This window comes from Rhodamnia argentea, chromosome 2 (assembly GCF_020921035.1).
Source record: "Rhodamnia argentea isolate NSW1041297 chromosome 2, ASM2092103v1, whole genome shotgun sequence".
Lineage (NCBI taxonomy): Eukaryota > Viridiplantae > Streptophyta > Magnoliopsida > Myrtales > Myrtaceae > Rhodamnia > Rhodamnia argentea.
Genome location: NC_063151.1, coordinates 12,630,485 through 12,648,438, shown reverse-complemented (window position 1 = coordinate 12,648,438; position 17,954 = coordinate 12,630,485). Strand labels below are relative to the sequence as shown.

At 39.5% G+C, this 17,954-nt stretch overlaps 1 pseudogene; it reads left to right on the top strand.

Annotated features, from left to right (window-relative positions):
* The first annotated feature begins 14,661 nt into the window (after nucleotides 1-14,661).
* LOC125313987 lies at nucleotides 14,662-14,780 on the top strand (annotated as a pseudogene).
* Nucleotides 14,781-17,954: the final 3,174 nt, after the last annotated feature.

Sequence of the window (17,954 nt, the reverse complement as noted above, 5' to 3'; positions counted from 1 at the left end):
TCTCGATTTGGCGGATAGAATTGCTCGATTCTACGATATGTTGATCCGCTTGTCGAGTCGAGTCGATTGGAGGTAGTTTTGTGTCATTCCGTTGAGATCTTGCCGGAGAAGCGTCGGCCGTTGATTCTAGTGTCGTCGAGAGGTTGAAGACGAGCTGTCGTGTCTTTGTCAACGAGTTAGCGTCTGATGTGTCGTGTCCCGATTGGTCTAGCTCGAGTCCGAGTCGGCGTAGCCGTTGGCGCGAATAGGCCGAGTCAGATTTAATCCAACGGTTGTGATAAATAGGTTAGTTTAATTCTAGGCCATTAGATTAGATTTTTGTATTTTCTAATAATTCGTTTAATAGTTAGAAAATAAAAAATGCATAAACGGTGTCGTTTGAGGAAGTCAATGTGCGACGTCGTTCTGGGGAGAAGTTTGATGCGGCATCGTTTTGATCTCGGGTGAGCGAATGGTCCGGATCAAATCTAAGTTTAAATCGTGGCCGTCCATCTAGGGACGATGCGGCATCATTTTCGTATACGGGGTAGATGTGATCAGGTGTCGCGGGTTATACGTGGGCTCGAGTGAGCGAACGGCCGAGATCAATTCTAGGATTAATTGTAGCCGTCCGTCTAATTTTTGTATTATCGGATATTAGGAAATTGTTTAGAAAAACAAAAAAAATTGAAATAAATAGATACAGCGTCGTTTAGTCCAGAGCGGGTCTCGAGTCGAGTCATGGTCGGGTTGACCCGGTGTTGACCGGGTTGACCCAATCCGAAAAATTAATAAAAAAATCATAAAATTTTCTAAAAATCCAAACAAATCAATAAAATTCTTAAAAATTCCCAGGTTTTCCCAAAAAAATTCTAAGAAATGTCTAGATCAATTCGACACTCTTATAGTCTGGATCAAAAAATTTTGAAGTTTCGAAGGTCGATTTATATCGATCCGAAAAATTATTGATTTTCAGAAAATAAATAAAAAATCCAAAAAAATTAGAAAAATTCCAAAAAAATTCTGAAAAATCACAAAAAATGGGAAATGGCCACATTCAATTGGCTCGACCTTATTTTGTGGTTTTTGGGTCCCAAACCTTTAAAAATGACCATTTTACCGTTCCGGGCACTTGGCCCCAAAAATTTCCCGAATCATCCCGGAACTTGAATAGATCTTTCTCCGAACCGATAGGGCTATATTAGACATGCCATGCTGGATTGATTGCTTAATTTGATTAAGATTATCTTGATTGCGCCTTCATATTCTTGATTGTGATTGATAGGTTAGCAAATTTCCGTCTGCATAATATCTTAGATCGTTAGAGCCTACCTTGCCCTAAATTTCATCCGTATGATTTCCTAGGTTAGAAAATCACTCAACTTTGGTAATCGAAAGGGCGTTGTTGTAAATCTCGACGTGACCAAGTTCCCGAACCCACTTCTCCGGTTTTCGTAAAATCGAACGGTTTCTTCCGACCGCTCGATAGGGTTCCCGATCATACCCTCCAAAAATTGATCGATGGCGATTCCATATGCATGTACATTGTGCACATGTCACCCGACCATACTAAGGTCGATCCCAATATTTGAGAATCTTCTTCACATCGCGATTCAAGTAATGGGTCTCGGGAGGGACCCGTGCGCCAAGATCCACAGCCAACCGGATCGGAAGCGCGGCTCGTTAACCTCGCCTTGATCGCCACTATCCCGCCGATGGGAGAGGGTCGCGACACGCCTCCCCAATCTCACTCAATTATAGTCGAATGGTCATCCAATTTAGCCGTCAAACTTCGGCCTTCAAACCTGCGAAATGGCGCGAGCTCGAGGAGGAAGACAACACTGTTTGGACCCGTTCAACCGGTCCAATCGGCGGTCAAACAGGTATGAACCGATCCCGACTTGCAATTTTCAAAATTAATCAAAATTCATGAGGAATTTTTACAATTAAACCTCAAAATTGAACTCGGGGGTCGAATATTATCTAAAAATGTGATTTTGCCCAAAAGTTCCCATCAATTTCTATGAAAACCCCAAATGTTTCTTAAATTGCAAATCGGGGAAAAGCTCAATTGAACACCCAAATGACCAAATTGGATCAAATTAACCATGCCAATCGATTCGGAATGTATGAAAACCTTGGGAGCTACTCCAATTTTGCCATGAAAGTCCCTTGATTAAAAGTAATTTCACAAATTAAAAATCCCAAGGACTAAATTGCAAAGAATAATTGGGTATTTTGCCTAATCCGTGCAATTCGAGCAATTGAGGGAGAAATTGGTTAAATTGAAGTTGCAGAGGACTGAAATTGAATGTCTTGACTCAAGATATTCAGAATTTGCAAATAAAAAGACTCAAATTGCATTTTTTAGGCAAATTCAACCCTTGGTGTTGTGAAGAAACACCTAAAATTGAATTCAATTTTTAATTTTTCTTGAGGTCAATATGAAAACGGAATTAAAATAAAAATATGGAACATTTTTCTATATTTTTGTGAACTCGGGAAGTATTTTTCTTGAATTTTCTTGTATTTTCCTATTTTTTGAAAATATTAAAAAAAACGCAAAATATGAAAAAAAAATTTTGAAAAATGGTTCCTTATGCTTGGCCAAGGCTACCAAACTTGATTTTTCAATTTTTTTACTTTTTATGAATTTTTGTGAATTTTATGAAATAAAACTAAGGAACACTTGATAAAAAATCAGGTGTCAACATAGGATAGTCGCCCCTTGACTTTTTTTGGGAGCATCCTCCTAGTCGAAGAGCTAGGTTTCGACCACTTGATCGTTTTTGTTGTAAGTGGTCTTAGGCTTGTACATATGGCTTTTGTAGCCATGGGCTGGGATGTTGTAAAGGATATGTGTTTATATAAGTTCTATTTTCCTATCCCAAGTCATCGAATAGTATTGTTATGTATGGAGTTTTGTATTCGCTTTCGCATGTGCTTTTCATTCACCGTTAGTTCAAATTTGTTGGCTACTAATTCTTGGAAATTTGGATTCACGTGTGGCCAGGTGGGATGTTGGTGTGCTCATATGATTCGGGGCGTGACATCCCTGTTTGTTTGGTATCAGAGCAAGGTCAGCTTGATCCAAGTTTGGATGAGTTCTAAAGTGATAAGGAACGATGATTTTGGGATGGTTAGATAGAGAGACCTTAAGTGTTTATAAGGGTTTGGTGCGTTGTTCATGATATATGAATATGCACCCGTGATTGACATGTTTGATTGTTTTCATGTTGAGTGTTTGATGTTTGCCTTGCTAAGATATGCGTAGAGCTTTACGGATGACTAGTTGTTAGTTTTATGATTATTGTCGTAATAAGCAGTGTGGAACCGCTATACTTGAGTAGATGGCTTAGATCTCTAATTCCTTGATGGAATTATAGTGGTCCAGGTGTTGTGAAACTTGGCGAGGATGAGCAACTGCGTTAGAGGTACTAGAGGAGCGTCTAGTTCAAGGGCACTAGTTAGGGAGGACCCGAGAGTGGATGGAGTCCTTAGGGCTCTAGAGGAAATTGGATATTTGATGAGTAGGTAGGCTCAAGAACAAGCTGCCACCGTTAACCAAGCCGCTAAGGCTGCCGCTACTAATGGAACAAATGGTAGTCAAGGGAATGACCATGGGAATTGACAGATGCACCAGCTAGTAGAGCAGTTTTTAAATCTAAAACCGGCTAGGTTAAACGAGAAAGGTGATCCCGAGATGGCTCCTCGTTGGATAGAGGATTTGGAAAAGGCATTCGAAGTTCTAGGGTGCATTGAGGAGGAAAAAGTGACCCTAGCAAGATACCGGCTCCAAGATACTACTAGTGATTGGTGGAAAGCCACAAGAGGAAGAATTTTCCTTGAAGGTACGGTTCTAAATTGGACCATCTTTACTGAGACTTTCAATGGGAAATATTTCTCCGAAACTACTCAAGAACAGAAGATGTTAGAATTTCAGCAGCGCCGTCAAAATTAGATGACGATCGACTAATACGAGGCAAAATTCTTGAGATTATGAAAGTATGCACCAACGATGGTCGAGAATCCTTTGGATAGAGCAAGAAGGTTCCGGGATAGATTGAAGCCGAGCTTCGCGATCGGTTGATATTGCTAAACCCGAGGGATTACGATAAACTCTATGATAGGGGTCGGATGGTCGAGCGGGATATGAAAGAAAAGGCAGCGGTTTCTAGATCACGGTTTATGCCACCTAGAGACAACCGCCATTTTGGCAAAAGGCCTATAGTGGGAAATCGACGTGTCTTCCCTCCCGTCAGGAAAAATAATGGGAAACCGGCATACCAATCCAACTAGAATTGTCGACTTTGTGGAAGGAGGCATGAAATAGACCTTCCTCGAGTCGGACGGGATCGTGCTTCAAGTGTGGCAAGCATGACCATCAAATAAGAAATTGCTCCGAGCAAGCCACGGGACCACGGTTTCAACCCCAGCAACCTCAAGTAAGACCTCAAGTTAGAGCCACCCCACAGAATAATCAGAACCGACCGCCGGCTCAAGGGAGAGTTTATGATGTAGTGCGCAATGAGGCTAAGAATGCGCCTAGCGTGGTCACAGGTACAGTCTCTTTATGTGATCATGCTACTTATGCTTTATTTGACCCTAGAGCATCGCATTCTTTCGTATCTGCACGGTTGCTTGATTTGGCTGTAATGGAATTAAAATCGTTAGAAGTATTGCTACATGTAACCACACCCTTAAAGGATAAAGTATTGGTTTCATTATAGTGCTCAAGATGTAACATAATCATTGGTGGTAGGGAAGAACCGATAGACTTGGCAGCTTTGACCATATATGACTTTGATGTTATAATTGGGATGGATTGGTTGGGAAAACAAAGGACTGTCTTGGACTGTGGTAGCAGGGTGATCCAATTTAATCCAATTAGTCATCCTAGATATAAATTTGTGGGAAGCCGAGGTGAAATCTCGATCCCTTTGATCTCGTCACTTGAAGTGACTAAGTTGTTAAATGAAGGATGCCAAGGGTATCTAGCTACAGTAGTTGATTCGTTAGTTGAAAGACCAAGGCTAGAGGATATAGCCGTGGTGTGCAATTTTCCCGATGTCTTTCCTCAAGAATTACGGGGATTGCCACCTGAAAGAGAAGTAGAGTTTGTAATTGAGTTAGCCCCCGGGACGAAACCGATCTCTAAGGTGCCCTATAGAATGTCCCTATCAGAGTTGAAGGAGTTGAAGGTCCGGATAATAGAATTGCTGGATAAAGGATTTATCCGCCCTAGTTGTCGCGACCTAAAAATCAAGCTAACGGATTATCGTGTCAATTAAATCAACCAACCTAATTCGGAAGATCCCAAGTCCTACCGAATCGTAACTTAGGTTTACTCATAAAAAAATATTCAATTGGAGCCGCCACTAATCATTTACGGAAGGTTGATTAGAAACCTTAATAAAATAGAGGGAGAACTATTTTATTTATGCGCACTCGAGAAAAATGGGTTCGGGGACTTGGTTACGCTAATTGAAAAATTAACGCACTTTTGATACTAATTTCATGAAAAAGCCTTTCCGATTAATCATTGTGAATTTGATGATTAATTGAAAAAATGTGACATGAGGACCATATATTATGCGCCCAGAGGATGATTTTTTTTTGGTATTTTTGGTAATAAAAGAAAACATTCAAAAGCAATCAAAAATCCGAACAAAAATAAATAAAAATGCCCATAATATACCTTTAATTTCCGATTTTTTTTAAAATCCTCTCATTCCCAAAGATCCGGGCTAGAGCGAGATTTTATCCGCCACATCCTCGAGAATTCGAACCAATATGCGAATATGTGTATAGAAAAACAACATCCCTTTTGCCGAAGGGCGAAATACGAATTTCTATACTAAATCATCATCCCATTTCACGAGATCGTGGCTAAGGCATGCGATTTATTTTTCCGACGGGTCTAGGCACATATGGGAGCATATATTATAGGCATGTTTGTTTAAAATTGTGCAAATTTTATAACAAATCAAAAACAAATAGCACGACAAAAATAAAATAAAAATGAGTCAATTGAGCTTTGAAATTTTGAAAATTAGAGGGGTAGCCAAAGTTATGAGATTGGGGATCCACCTTTCCTCATCCAAAAGTTCAATCCATTTTTTATTTGAGAAATTATCTTTGAGATTTGAAAATTTAATTTTAGATAATCCTCATAAAAAAAGAATGGATAGACATTCAATCAAACCAAACCTTATCTCTAGAAAATTCCCCGGAGATAAGATAAGATAACGACATGTAACATCCAAATCGTTTCGCACGTGTTAAAAATAACAACTAGCTCAAAAAAAATGTATCCATGAGTAAAAAAATTATCTAATTTAGCCAAATCAGATAAGATTTCAATTTGATCAAACCTTTATTCACGCCAGGAGATAACGTCGAGCAATCACAAATTCCTATCAACAACACGAGATTATGATCGAGCACCCAATGGATAAGTTCCAGTCAACCAACCAACATGGGAATTTCAAGCAAGGACTTCCAACGTGTGACATTCGGCCATGATAGAATTTATTACCAAAAATTGATTTTTTAATTCAACAAAAAGAAAAATCTGATCTTTTCCCAATCCAATTTAGATCACCACAATGACGAACAATTTTATTCGAGAAAAGATATTCTCTAATTGATGTCAAGCAATTCTCAAGAACATCACGAAAATTCAGCCTATCTTATGAACGAATTATCTTCTCAAACAAATTAGATTTTCATCCTACCATTGGTAATTTTTGACTTTGAGCAAAACTAGATCGAAAAGGGTTCAAGTTTCGTCTTTAATTGCAATTCAAGTATGTTCGTCAAAGTGTTAGAACATATATGCAAGTTCCCAAATAAACAAGCATAAATTGCAATCAAAGGTTAAGAAAAATTACCTTTTCCCAAGCTAAAATTCTGCACACACACAAGCTGTATATCTGCACAGCTTGAAACTCCTTTTGATTTGAATCGGGCTCCGAAATCGTCAAAATTCTAACACAATATGAGGTACTTTATGAGGTCTCGAGAATCAAAATAAAAGGAAGCTCTTTTACCACTAAAGAGGGCTGATTTGCATCCAAACAGAAAGCTGGAACAGGAAGCAACTTGGATGAATGGTGGAGGACTCGGGTGGCTTCGGATGAGTTTGAACAAACTCACGAACCGGGCACGGCACAAAGGCTGAATGGGGCTGATCGTGCGAGCTTCAAACGGCAGCCTCAATGCATGGATTTGATGAGCGGATGCACCAAAATTCAGCCCTTGCTCTATACATGTCGAAATTTTCCAGGGTTTGTCCAGCCTCCCTACGTTAATGTGAAGAGTTTATTATATAGAGCTTGGTCCTTGAAGTCCTAGTAGGAGTAGGAATTAAGTGGGACTATTGGATCACTAATCCTAGCTAGAGTAGGACTTGTCATTAGCCATTAGATCACAAGAGTCCACATCTACTAGAACTCTAGCTAGATAAGTTCCATGATCTAATAAAACTCTTTAAGATAAGAATCCTTAATTGATGAAACTCCTAATTAATCTTGAAGTTTGGAAGAGTCCAAATCTCCTAGGACTCTATGTAATTTTCGGCCAAATGGAGTAATGGGGCAAGAAATAGCCGAAAATGGCCTCTTTTGTGGGTTTAGAGTATAATTTTGGGCCTAATTGGGTTCTAGTTAATTAAATGGATAATTAACTAGAGGCTTCACTCAATTAAATGTTCAGAATGGGCTAATTTGAAGTTAAAACTTGGTCCCCATGAGCTAGCCTTGACCGAAATTTTCAATCACGTTATGGGTTAATCTCAAATTTTTGGGCTCCAATTAAGATTTCTCCGAATAACGAACATTTAACCGAAAACCTTAATTATCAAATTCTGCCCGAATAGACAAAATTGAGCTCAAAACTAAGTCCCATTGGCCCATTAAAATTTGGCACCTCCTCTTGCGATAATCGAGAATCTCAAGCCGAGTTGGTCTAGTCACCGCCAAATTAAATTCAATTGACTCATCCTAAATGCAAGTGACATGTATGACTAATAGAAAATAAATATGCAATGCATGAAAAGTCATTTTTTCGAGAATTATGACTAATTCTCATTTTATGCTTAAATAAATGATTTGCTAAAAATCAAAATTTAGGTATCAACACTAGTTCATCGCCATGGGGAGCGCTAGTGTCATTTGTGAGGAAGAATGATGGGTCATTGCGTTTGTGCATTGACTATCGACAATTAAATCTAGTAGCCATCAAGGACAAGTATCCATTGTCAAGGATAGATAATGTAACGGCCTGGGCCCCACGCGCTTCCGCTGCGCCACTTTGCAAGATATTGTCCGCTTTGGACACATAGTGCTCATAGTTTTATTCCTCCGAGTATCGCCCATATAACGCTCGGAAAAGGCCTCTTGCAAGTCTAAAGGCACCCCAAGGCTTATAATGCATTCCCAAGACCTCCTCCTATGCAATGTGGGACTAGGGAGGAGTTGTGACAAACTCCCATCTCAAAGGCACAGCGTCCCCGCCGTGTCCTCTAGCACCAGCGAGCACCCACTGTGGCCCCACACGCGGTCGAAGGTCGGCTCTTATACCAACCGTAACGGCCTGGGCCCCACGCGCTTCGCTGCACCACTTTGCAAGATATTGTCCGCTTTGGATACACAGTCCTCACGATTTTGTTCCTCCGAGCGTCGCCCATACAACGCTCGGAAAAGGCCTCTTGCAAGTCTAAGGGCACCCCAAGGCTTATAAGGCCTTCCCAAGACCTCCTCCTAGGCAATGTGGGACTAGGGAGGAGTTGTGATAGATAACTTGTTCGATCAACTGCAAGGGCCATCAGTATTCTCCAAGATTGACTTGAGGATGGGCTACCATCAATTAAGGGTTAAGAAGGAGAATATACCGAAGACCACTTTCCGTACAAGATATTACGAGTTTACGGTTATACCGTTTGGATTGACTAACGCTCCAACTGCCTTTATAGATATGATGCATCGGGTATTCAAAGAATTTTTGGATCAATTCATCATTATGTTCATCAACGACATATTAGTATATTCAAGGAGTTCTGAGGAACACGAAAGTCATTTAAGTATAGTTCTATGAACTTTAAGAGAGCACTCTCTCTATGCCAAGTTTAGCAAATGTGAGTTTTGGCTCAACTAGGTAGCATTTTTTGGGCATATTATCTCTGGGAATGGAATCTCAGTAAACCTAGCAAAGATTGAAACCGTTGTAAATTGGCCAAGACCAACGTCCGTCGCGGAGGTTCGAAGTTTTCTAGGTCCGGTTGGTTATTATAGAAGATTTGTGGAAAAGTTCTCCTCGATAGCTATTCCGTTAACGCGACTAACGAAGAAGGAAACACGTTTCGAATGGACAGATAAGTGCGAAAGGAGTTTCCAAGAACTTAAGCATAGGTTGATGACCGTACCGGTTTTGACGATACCATCCGGTCCTAAAGGATCTAAGATCTACAGCGATGCATCGCTAAAAGGATAAGGATGTGTCTTGATGCGGTATGGCGGGGTTATTGCTTATGCATCGCGACAGTTAAGGCCTCATGAGCTAAACTACCCAACTCACAATTTGGAGCTTGCGGCGATTATCTTTGCGTTAAAGATTTGGAGGTATTATTTGTGGGGAGAAAGGTTTTAGATCTACACGGACCATCAGAGTTTGAAGTACTTATTTTTCCAAAAGGAGCTAAACATGAGACAACGCCGTTGGATGGAATTGCTAAAGGACTATGACTGTGATAAGGCTAATAAAGTAGCGGATGCCCTTAGTCGGAAGTCAAGTATTGCGCATTTGATGGATAAAGAGTGGACTCTGCTTGAAGAATTGAGGGATTCAACGTTTAAGTTTGAGGTTTATCACCTCTCAAGTTTGTTAGCTACTTTAAGAATCAAGCCAGAGATCCGGACAAGGATTAAGGCATCATAGTCTATGGACCCCGACATTCAAAAGATTTTGGATATGGATTCAACTAAGAGGAAACCTGAATTTCTAATGGCCGAGGACGGAATTTTGAAGTTTCATTGACGTCTGTGTGTTCCTAACGATGAGGAACTTAAGGAGAAGATTTTATCAGAAGCTCACTGTAGCAATTATAGTGTACACCCAGGTAGCACCAAGATGTATCAAAACTTGCGTCAACATTAGTGGTGGAATAGGATGAAAGTAGACGTGGCTAAGCATGTGGCCAAGTGCCCGACGTGCCAACAAGTGAAGGCACAACACGGCAAGCTTGGAGGATTGCTTCGACCATTGGAGATTCCCCAATGGAAATGGGAGCATGTTACTATGGCATTCGTTATAGGTTTGCCTAGAAGTCAGAGAGGTCGCGATTCACTTTGGGTAATCGTCGACAAATTGGCTCAGTACATTTTCTGCGCGTGCGAAAGGACTTCACAATGGATAAGTACATCGAGCCGTATATGCGCTAGATAGTTCGTCTTCATGGAGTTCCAATTACGATTACGTCGGATAAGGACCCTAAGTTTACCACGATTTTTTGGAAGAGTCTTCAAAATGCTATGAGAATGAAACTACAATATAACACCGCTTATCATCCGCAGACGGACGGACAGACTGAGAGAACGATTTAAACACTTGAGGACATGGTGCGGGCGTGTGTAATAGATTTTAAAAGAGGATGGGAGGAATAGTTACACCTAGTAGAGTTTTCCTACAATAACGGCTACCAGCAGAGTATCGGAATGGCACCGTTTGAGGCATTGTATGGCAGAGCTTGCGAAACTCTAGTATATTGGGATGAGGTTGGTGAAAGGAGTATAATGGGTCTAGAGCTAGTTCAACAATTCGTCAAGGTAGTGAAAGTGATTAGAGAAAGGCTTAAGACCGCCTAAAGTCGTCAAAAGAGTTATACGGATAGACAATGTAGACCTTTGGAATTCCAAGTGGGAGATTATGTTTTCCTTAAGGTGTCGCCAATGTGAGGTTTGTCTCGATTTGGGAAGAAAGGGAAGTTAAGTACAAGGTATATAAGCCCATTCGAGATCCTAGAATAGATTGGGACTTTAGCCTATCGTCTTGCCTTACCACCGAATTTGTCACAAGTTCACAATATCTTTCATGTATCCATGCTAAGGAAGTATGAGCCGGACCCAACCCATGTATTGGATCATGAAGTCGTTGAAGTAGATGAAAGGGTATCTTACGTAAAGAGACTGGTGCGAATAAAAGATAGAAAAGAACAGGTTCTAAGGAACAAGATAATTCCACTAGTCAAGGTGATTTGGGAGCACCATGGACCAAAAGGAGCCACCAGGGAAAGTGAAGAAGTGATGATGCGTCAGCACCCCGAGTTGTTTGAGTAGTTACGTTTATTATAAATTTCGAGGACAAATTTTTTGTAAGGGGGAAGAATTGTGACATTCTGAATTTCGACCCACTTTCGAAGGCGTGAATGAATGAAATATCTTATTGATATATTTCAGTTAAATCTCACTCAGATTTGATCATTCTTGAGAAGATTAACCAATGAGGAATAACTAGCTAGGAAAATCAAGTACGTAAACCTAAGAACTTGATCCTGGATTGACTCTTTGGCCATAAGGATTGTCGAGGGAATATTTTGGACCATTATAGGTCGATCCTATAGAGGTTAAGGGACAATTTGTTAATATTATACTATTAGATCACGGGTGATTCCGTTTGACCATGTATGGGTTCCAAAAGTCCCTAAATCATTTTCTAACGATCGTGTCCTTCGGAACTAGTGATTGACCCTTGCAATTACATGACAACCAAGGTTGTCATGGCTTGAGTAACTCCTAAACATGATGGTAATCACAGGTCGATACGCGTAACTCCTAAAAGCCGCCATTAGTTTGAGATATACTAAAATGGCAATTGATCGATATTGACCATGAATTAGACTTCGAAATTGGATGTCGGACTTTCAAGGATTCCAATATTAACTTTTTGGACGTCGCCTCATCCTCGAGCATGTGTATTTCACGGTTCGCTCCAAAGTATTCACAAAAGTGAAATTTAGATAAGGAAATGGGAAATGACCTTTTTACCCTTGGGAAATGCTCTTTTCTTTAAATTGGTAGGAGGGCATTTTAATGTTTTCACCCAATAGTGACCGAAAATTGAGTGAACTAGGTGTCCACTTGTTGAGCCCAATTACCAAATTGCCCTTCTTAGAGTTCAAGAGACAAAAAAAGTTGAATTATTAGTGGGCCCCACAAGTCCAAATATCTTCGGTCAAGTCCTATCATTCTTAGTCAAATATCTTGCCAAAATATCTCAAGGCCATTTCCTACACTACTTCATCTTCTTCTTCTTGATTCTAGCAAAAATCTCTCTCATTTCTCTCTCTTTCTTGCCTTGGCCGAACCACCACCCACACGCCACCACCACCACCGAACCACCACCTCACGTCGCCGCCACCACTGCGACCTACTAGCCACCATCAAAAGCCACCAACAGCCGACCGTGAACCACCACCACTGTGGGATTGCCGGAGCCGAACGTTGGCCGTGAGGGAGCCGCCAATGCCGCCTTTTGGACTTCGGATTTTGCAGCTTCTTGGCCTTGAGTTCTTGCTAGATTTTAAGGTGAGTAAACTTCTAAACCTAGATTAGGTAGTTAGGTTACTAATGGTAGAAGATTGAGGTAATTTGGGTAGAAATTGGTGTTGAATGTGTTCTTGAATACCTTGAATCAAAAATTGGATGCTAAGATTGATCATGTGGCCTTGATTGATTAAGTTCATGATTGATTAGATCATGTGGCTTAGACTCCTTGATCGTGTGATATGATTAAATCGTGTGGCTTGAATTGATTGATCGTGTGATATGAGTAAATCGTGTGCTCTTGATTGATTGATCGTGTGATATGACTAGATCGTGTGGTCCAGATCGGTTGATCGAGAAGTTTAGTAAGATCGTGTTGTCCAGATCGGTTGATTGAGAAGTTTAATAAGATTGTGTGGTCCAAATTCATTGATCGAAGGGTTTAGCAAAAATTGTGTGGTCTCGATTTGAGAATGTAGTGGATCGGATGATAAAATTGAACTATCACGATTGATATTGTTTGGTATAAGGACGATCTTATGGTGAATCGTGCATTTGAGACCATATTATACCCTAAGGCGTTATAACGCGGGATTTTGTAGTCATCTTGAGGCGTTAAACGCGAGATGCTCACTTGAGGCGTTATTACGTGGGTCCGGAGTTCTATAATGGCCTGAGGCGTTATTACATGGGTTCGGAGTTCTATAATGGCCCGATGCGTTATTACGCAGGTCCGATCGTATATGGTAGCCCGATGCGTGTTACGCAGGTGTTTTAACAACTTAGCCTTGATAAAGGGGTTGTGACTTAAGGAATGTTCTGTGTTTAATTTAATTAGTTATGTGATTTTGATTCTTGTTTTATGTTGATCGTATTTAGATGGGTTCGTTGATTTTCCTTAGAATTGCTTGCCTATGATGAAACCGAAGATACTATCGCCCTAACCTAGGTTTAGGAACTTACTTGTTGAGATTTATTCTCATTCCGTCGTAAGTTCTCATTTTCGGACCTTGATCATGAATGATCCGCCACAGCGATTCGAGATACCGATGGATATGGAGACAGTGCTTACGGAGTATCCTGTAGGAGAGGATAAGGTGTACTTTAGGCACACTAATGGGTAGATGAGGGAGGCGATTTTTGGAAACCCCATACCTATTTAACTTGGTCGTATAGGCATGGGGATTTGTCTGTTGGGCCTCTTCGAGGTTTTGACATCCCTTATAATGGACTCGGGGAATGGGACCCCACCGAGGTTGCCCCTCCCGATGGCGATCTTGATGATTCACGGCCCGAGTTAGAGCCTATGGAACCCAACCAGGACGTTGAGATAGTGGAGCCTTCAAATGCTGAGGTTGATCCGGAGCTCCTTTTGAGGCCGACAAGGAGGATAGCAGAGATGGGGCTTAAGATAGTCGCCCCTTGACTTTTTGGGAGCATCCTCCTAGTAGAAGAGCTAGGCTTCGACCACTTGATCATTTTTGTTATGAGTGGTCTTAGACTTGTACATATGACTTTTGTAGCTCTGAGCCTGGATGTTGTAAAGAATATGTGTTTATATAAGTTATCTTTTCCTATCTCAAGTCATCGTATAGTATTGTTATGTATGGAGTTTTGTATTCGCTTCCACATGTGCTTTTCTTTCACATTTAGTTCAAATTTGTTGGCTACTGGTTCTTGGAAATTTGGATTTACGCGTGTCCAGGTGGGATGTTGGCGTGCTCGTATGTTTCGAGGTGTGACAGAATCCCATCAGAACTCCAAGTTAAGCACGCTTGGGTGAAGTTAGTACTAGGATGGGTAACCTATTTTGGAAGTCCTCGTGTTGCACTACTCTTTTTATTTTATTTTTTCTTTACGATTCACAAACGCATTCGCAAAGTATAATGGGGCCCACAGCATCTGGCTCAGAAGGAACTTTCGAAAAGTATTTACGAGCCCTATGAGACCATCCGGATCAAAACTTACTTTCGAATTTCAATATATGAGGATTTTTTTCTTAGTTGTCGTTGCAAAGTAATATCCCATTAATTATTTGCTAACAGCGCAACGGGGCTTTAAAAGCTAGAAATAGAGGTGCTTGAATATTTTTCAAGAGAGGAAGAACTTTGATTACAAATACATGTGCAATGCATGACATAACGGGTGCTATCATACCAACACTAATGCACCGAATCTCATTAGAACTCTGAAATTAAGCATGCTTGGACGAGAGTAGTACTAGGTTGGGTGACCTCTTAGGGAGTCCTTGTGTTGCACCATTCTTTTTCATTTTTTTAGGACTTACATGCGCATTCACAAAGCATTATGGTACGCACAACGTTTGACTCGAAACAAACTTTTCGAAAAGTACTTACGAACCCCGTGAGTCCATCCAGATCAAAAGTTACACGCAAATTTTGTTTTATGAGGATTTTTTGTCTTAGTTTGTTATTACTAAGCAGTGTCCCGTTAATTATCTAGTAATTGGGCAACGAGGCTTTAAAAGCTGGAAATAGAACGGTTTGAACATTTATCAAGAAAAGGAAGAGCTTTGATTACAAAAACATTTGCAATGCATAGCATAACCGGTGCTATCAAACTAGCACTAATGCTTTGACAAAAAAAAAAAAAAAAAAAAAAAAAAAAGAGAGAGCGCTGATGCACTAGATCCCATTAGAACTTAGAAGTTAAGCGTGTTTAGGCGAGAGTAGTGCTAGAATGGGTGATGTCCTGGGAAGTTCTCATGTGACACCCCTCCTTCCTCCTTTTTAGTTTTATCATTACGACTCACAAACGTATTTGTGAAACCTAATGAGAGCCATGGCATCCGCCTCGAAACGGGCTTTTCAAAAAGTACTTATGGGTCTTGTGAGTCCATCCAAATCAAAAGTTACACGGGAATTTCATTTTATGATGATTTTTTTTTCTTAATTTATTGTTTCTAAGAAAATATCCCTTTAATTGCGCAAGGAGCTTTAAAATCTGGAAATAGAACTGTTTGGACATTTCTCAAGTAGGAATGGTTCTGATTATAAATACATTTGTAATGCATAATATAGCGGGTGCGATTATAACAGCTTTAATGCACCGGATCCCATCACAGTATTAGGATGTGTGGTCTCTTGAAAAGTCCTCGTGTTGTACCCCTGTTTCCTTTTTTTGTTTCACTATTCCCTCTTTCTCGAGTCGAGATTTGGTCGCGTGTTGAGTTATCTTCCTGAGGCGAGACCCCATCCGATTGTCCTGTTCGTGCAAAGCTGAACTTTGGCTTAAAGGCGTTTGCAATTGGGTTGCCAAACGCCTTTAGTTTGGTACAGGGTTAAAGTCTTTGGCAATATTGTGCCAAACGCGCCCAAGTCATCGTGTTTTCATGGACTTTCTTCTTAAAAAATATCGTGCATTTACAAGCAAGCCCCCCTCTACTTGCAAAAGATATTATAATTTGACCCAGACTTTTCTACCTTTGATGCGGTTACGCATTTCTTTAAGCACTCTCAGGATCACATCTGACATTTCTCTCGGTTTTGTACGTTCATTTATAGCATAAGCAACCATTTTGAGATGCATGCTCTCAAAAATGCGTACCAACAATGAAATTCTTGATTAATAATTAGTTGACCCTCAAATTTAGACTCTAATCCTCTCGTCCAAAGTTAGAACCCTAAAAAGCAAGTAGGGAAGGAACGAACGTGAATCGATATTTACGTTTTAATAAAAAAGGAAAAGAGAAGAGAACCTTTAGAGGCCATTTTGGTTGGAGGAGTTCTGTTCATTTTAAAGGCAGCAGGAGTTCATCAGGTGCATGACCATGACAACAGTTATTATGTTTTATCCACTAGTGAGGGACGAACAAGACAAGAATAAAATTGTTAAAAAGGAAATGTTATTTTCAATGGATTCTCTTACTTGATTTTGGGTTGTGTTTTCTTTTTTACTTTTTCTATGAGGTTAATACTACGAAAAACTTTAAAATAGCACACCTATGACTAATTTACCTCAAACTAATTTTTTGAGCATCAAAATACTCAAACTAATACACTTATAACAATTTCACTCTCAATTAATTCTGATTATTTACTGTCAAATTGCTGAGTTGGATGACGTGATAATTGAAGAGTATATCGCTTTGGAGTTTTTACCATCCGTTTGTCATATATGTACACATTTGGGATTTTTTCGCGGTATTAACCCAATTTAATGGAAACTAACAGAGTGTAAATTTGTCACGGATATGCCAGTTTAGAATTTTTGTAATAAAAAAATTAGTTCCTAGTAAATTTTTTCAAATGTACCAGTTTGGGGTTTTTTCCGGTCAACATATTAATTTGGATAAATTTATCATAGGCGTACCGATTTGAATTTTTTTTATGATATTAATATTTTTTTATTGACAGTAAATATATTGAATGACAAGGACAATCAATTTGTTTTTTTTTTTGTCAGAGAAAGACAGCCATTCATCGTGTATAGATTACTTAGGGCCTGTATGGCAATCATTCCGATCCGAAAAAATAATTTTGATCAGAATGAATTTTTCTGATTTTGTTCCCTAGATGAGTTTTAGAGAATCAGAACGCGTTTAGTAACTACCCAAAATTTTTGTTCCTGGAACATAAACTCGTTTGATAATCGCACAAAATTTTTGTTCCTAGAACATAAACGCGTTTAATAATTGCACAAAATTTCTGCTCCCGAGAACAATTGCTCTTCCCAATTTTTGTCATTTAATTGAAATAATTATGTAGTTACTTTGTGAAATTTCATCATATATTTTGAATTAATGGAAGATTAATTCATATTGATTCTCTTATATAACGTATTGCATATTGAAATGTAATAAATATCAAGAATTATCATGAGTCATTTTCTCATTTATTGCGGGGTCAATTGCTTTTCCCAATTTTTGTCATTTAATTGAAATAATTATGTAGTTACTTTGTGAAATTTCATCATATATTTTGAATTAATGGAAGATTAATTCATATTGATTCTCTTATATAACGTATTGCATATTGAAATGTAATAAATATCAAGAATTATCATGAGTCATTTTCTCATTTATTGCGGGGTTTCATCGAACTCTTTTAAGCGAGCGAACAACCGACATGAGCGACATCCACGTTTCGACAAGAAAAATGCACTGCACGGCCCCGCATTGGTATGCGTTTTTTGTTCTAAAAAATCAAATCTCAGTTTTAATTCATCATCAACTTAAAAATGAGAGCTTCCTAAGTGTTCATAACGGTTATTTTTGTCTTTTCCACAATTTTCTAAAAAACTAGGCTAAGTCTAAAGTGCATAAACTTAGATAAATCACAACTAATGAAATAAAGTACCCAATCAAGGAATCGTAGCATTGATGAATTGTGTCATAAAACCCTAATGAAGTCCTAAGGGCTTAGAGAAATGTGATTCGAATTTAATTGCAAATGTGTTTATGATTTTTCTAAAAAA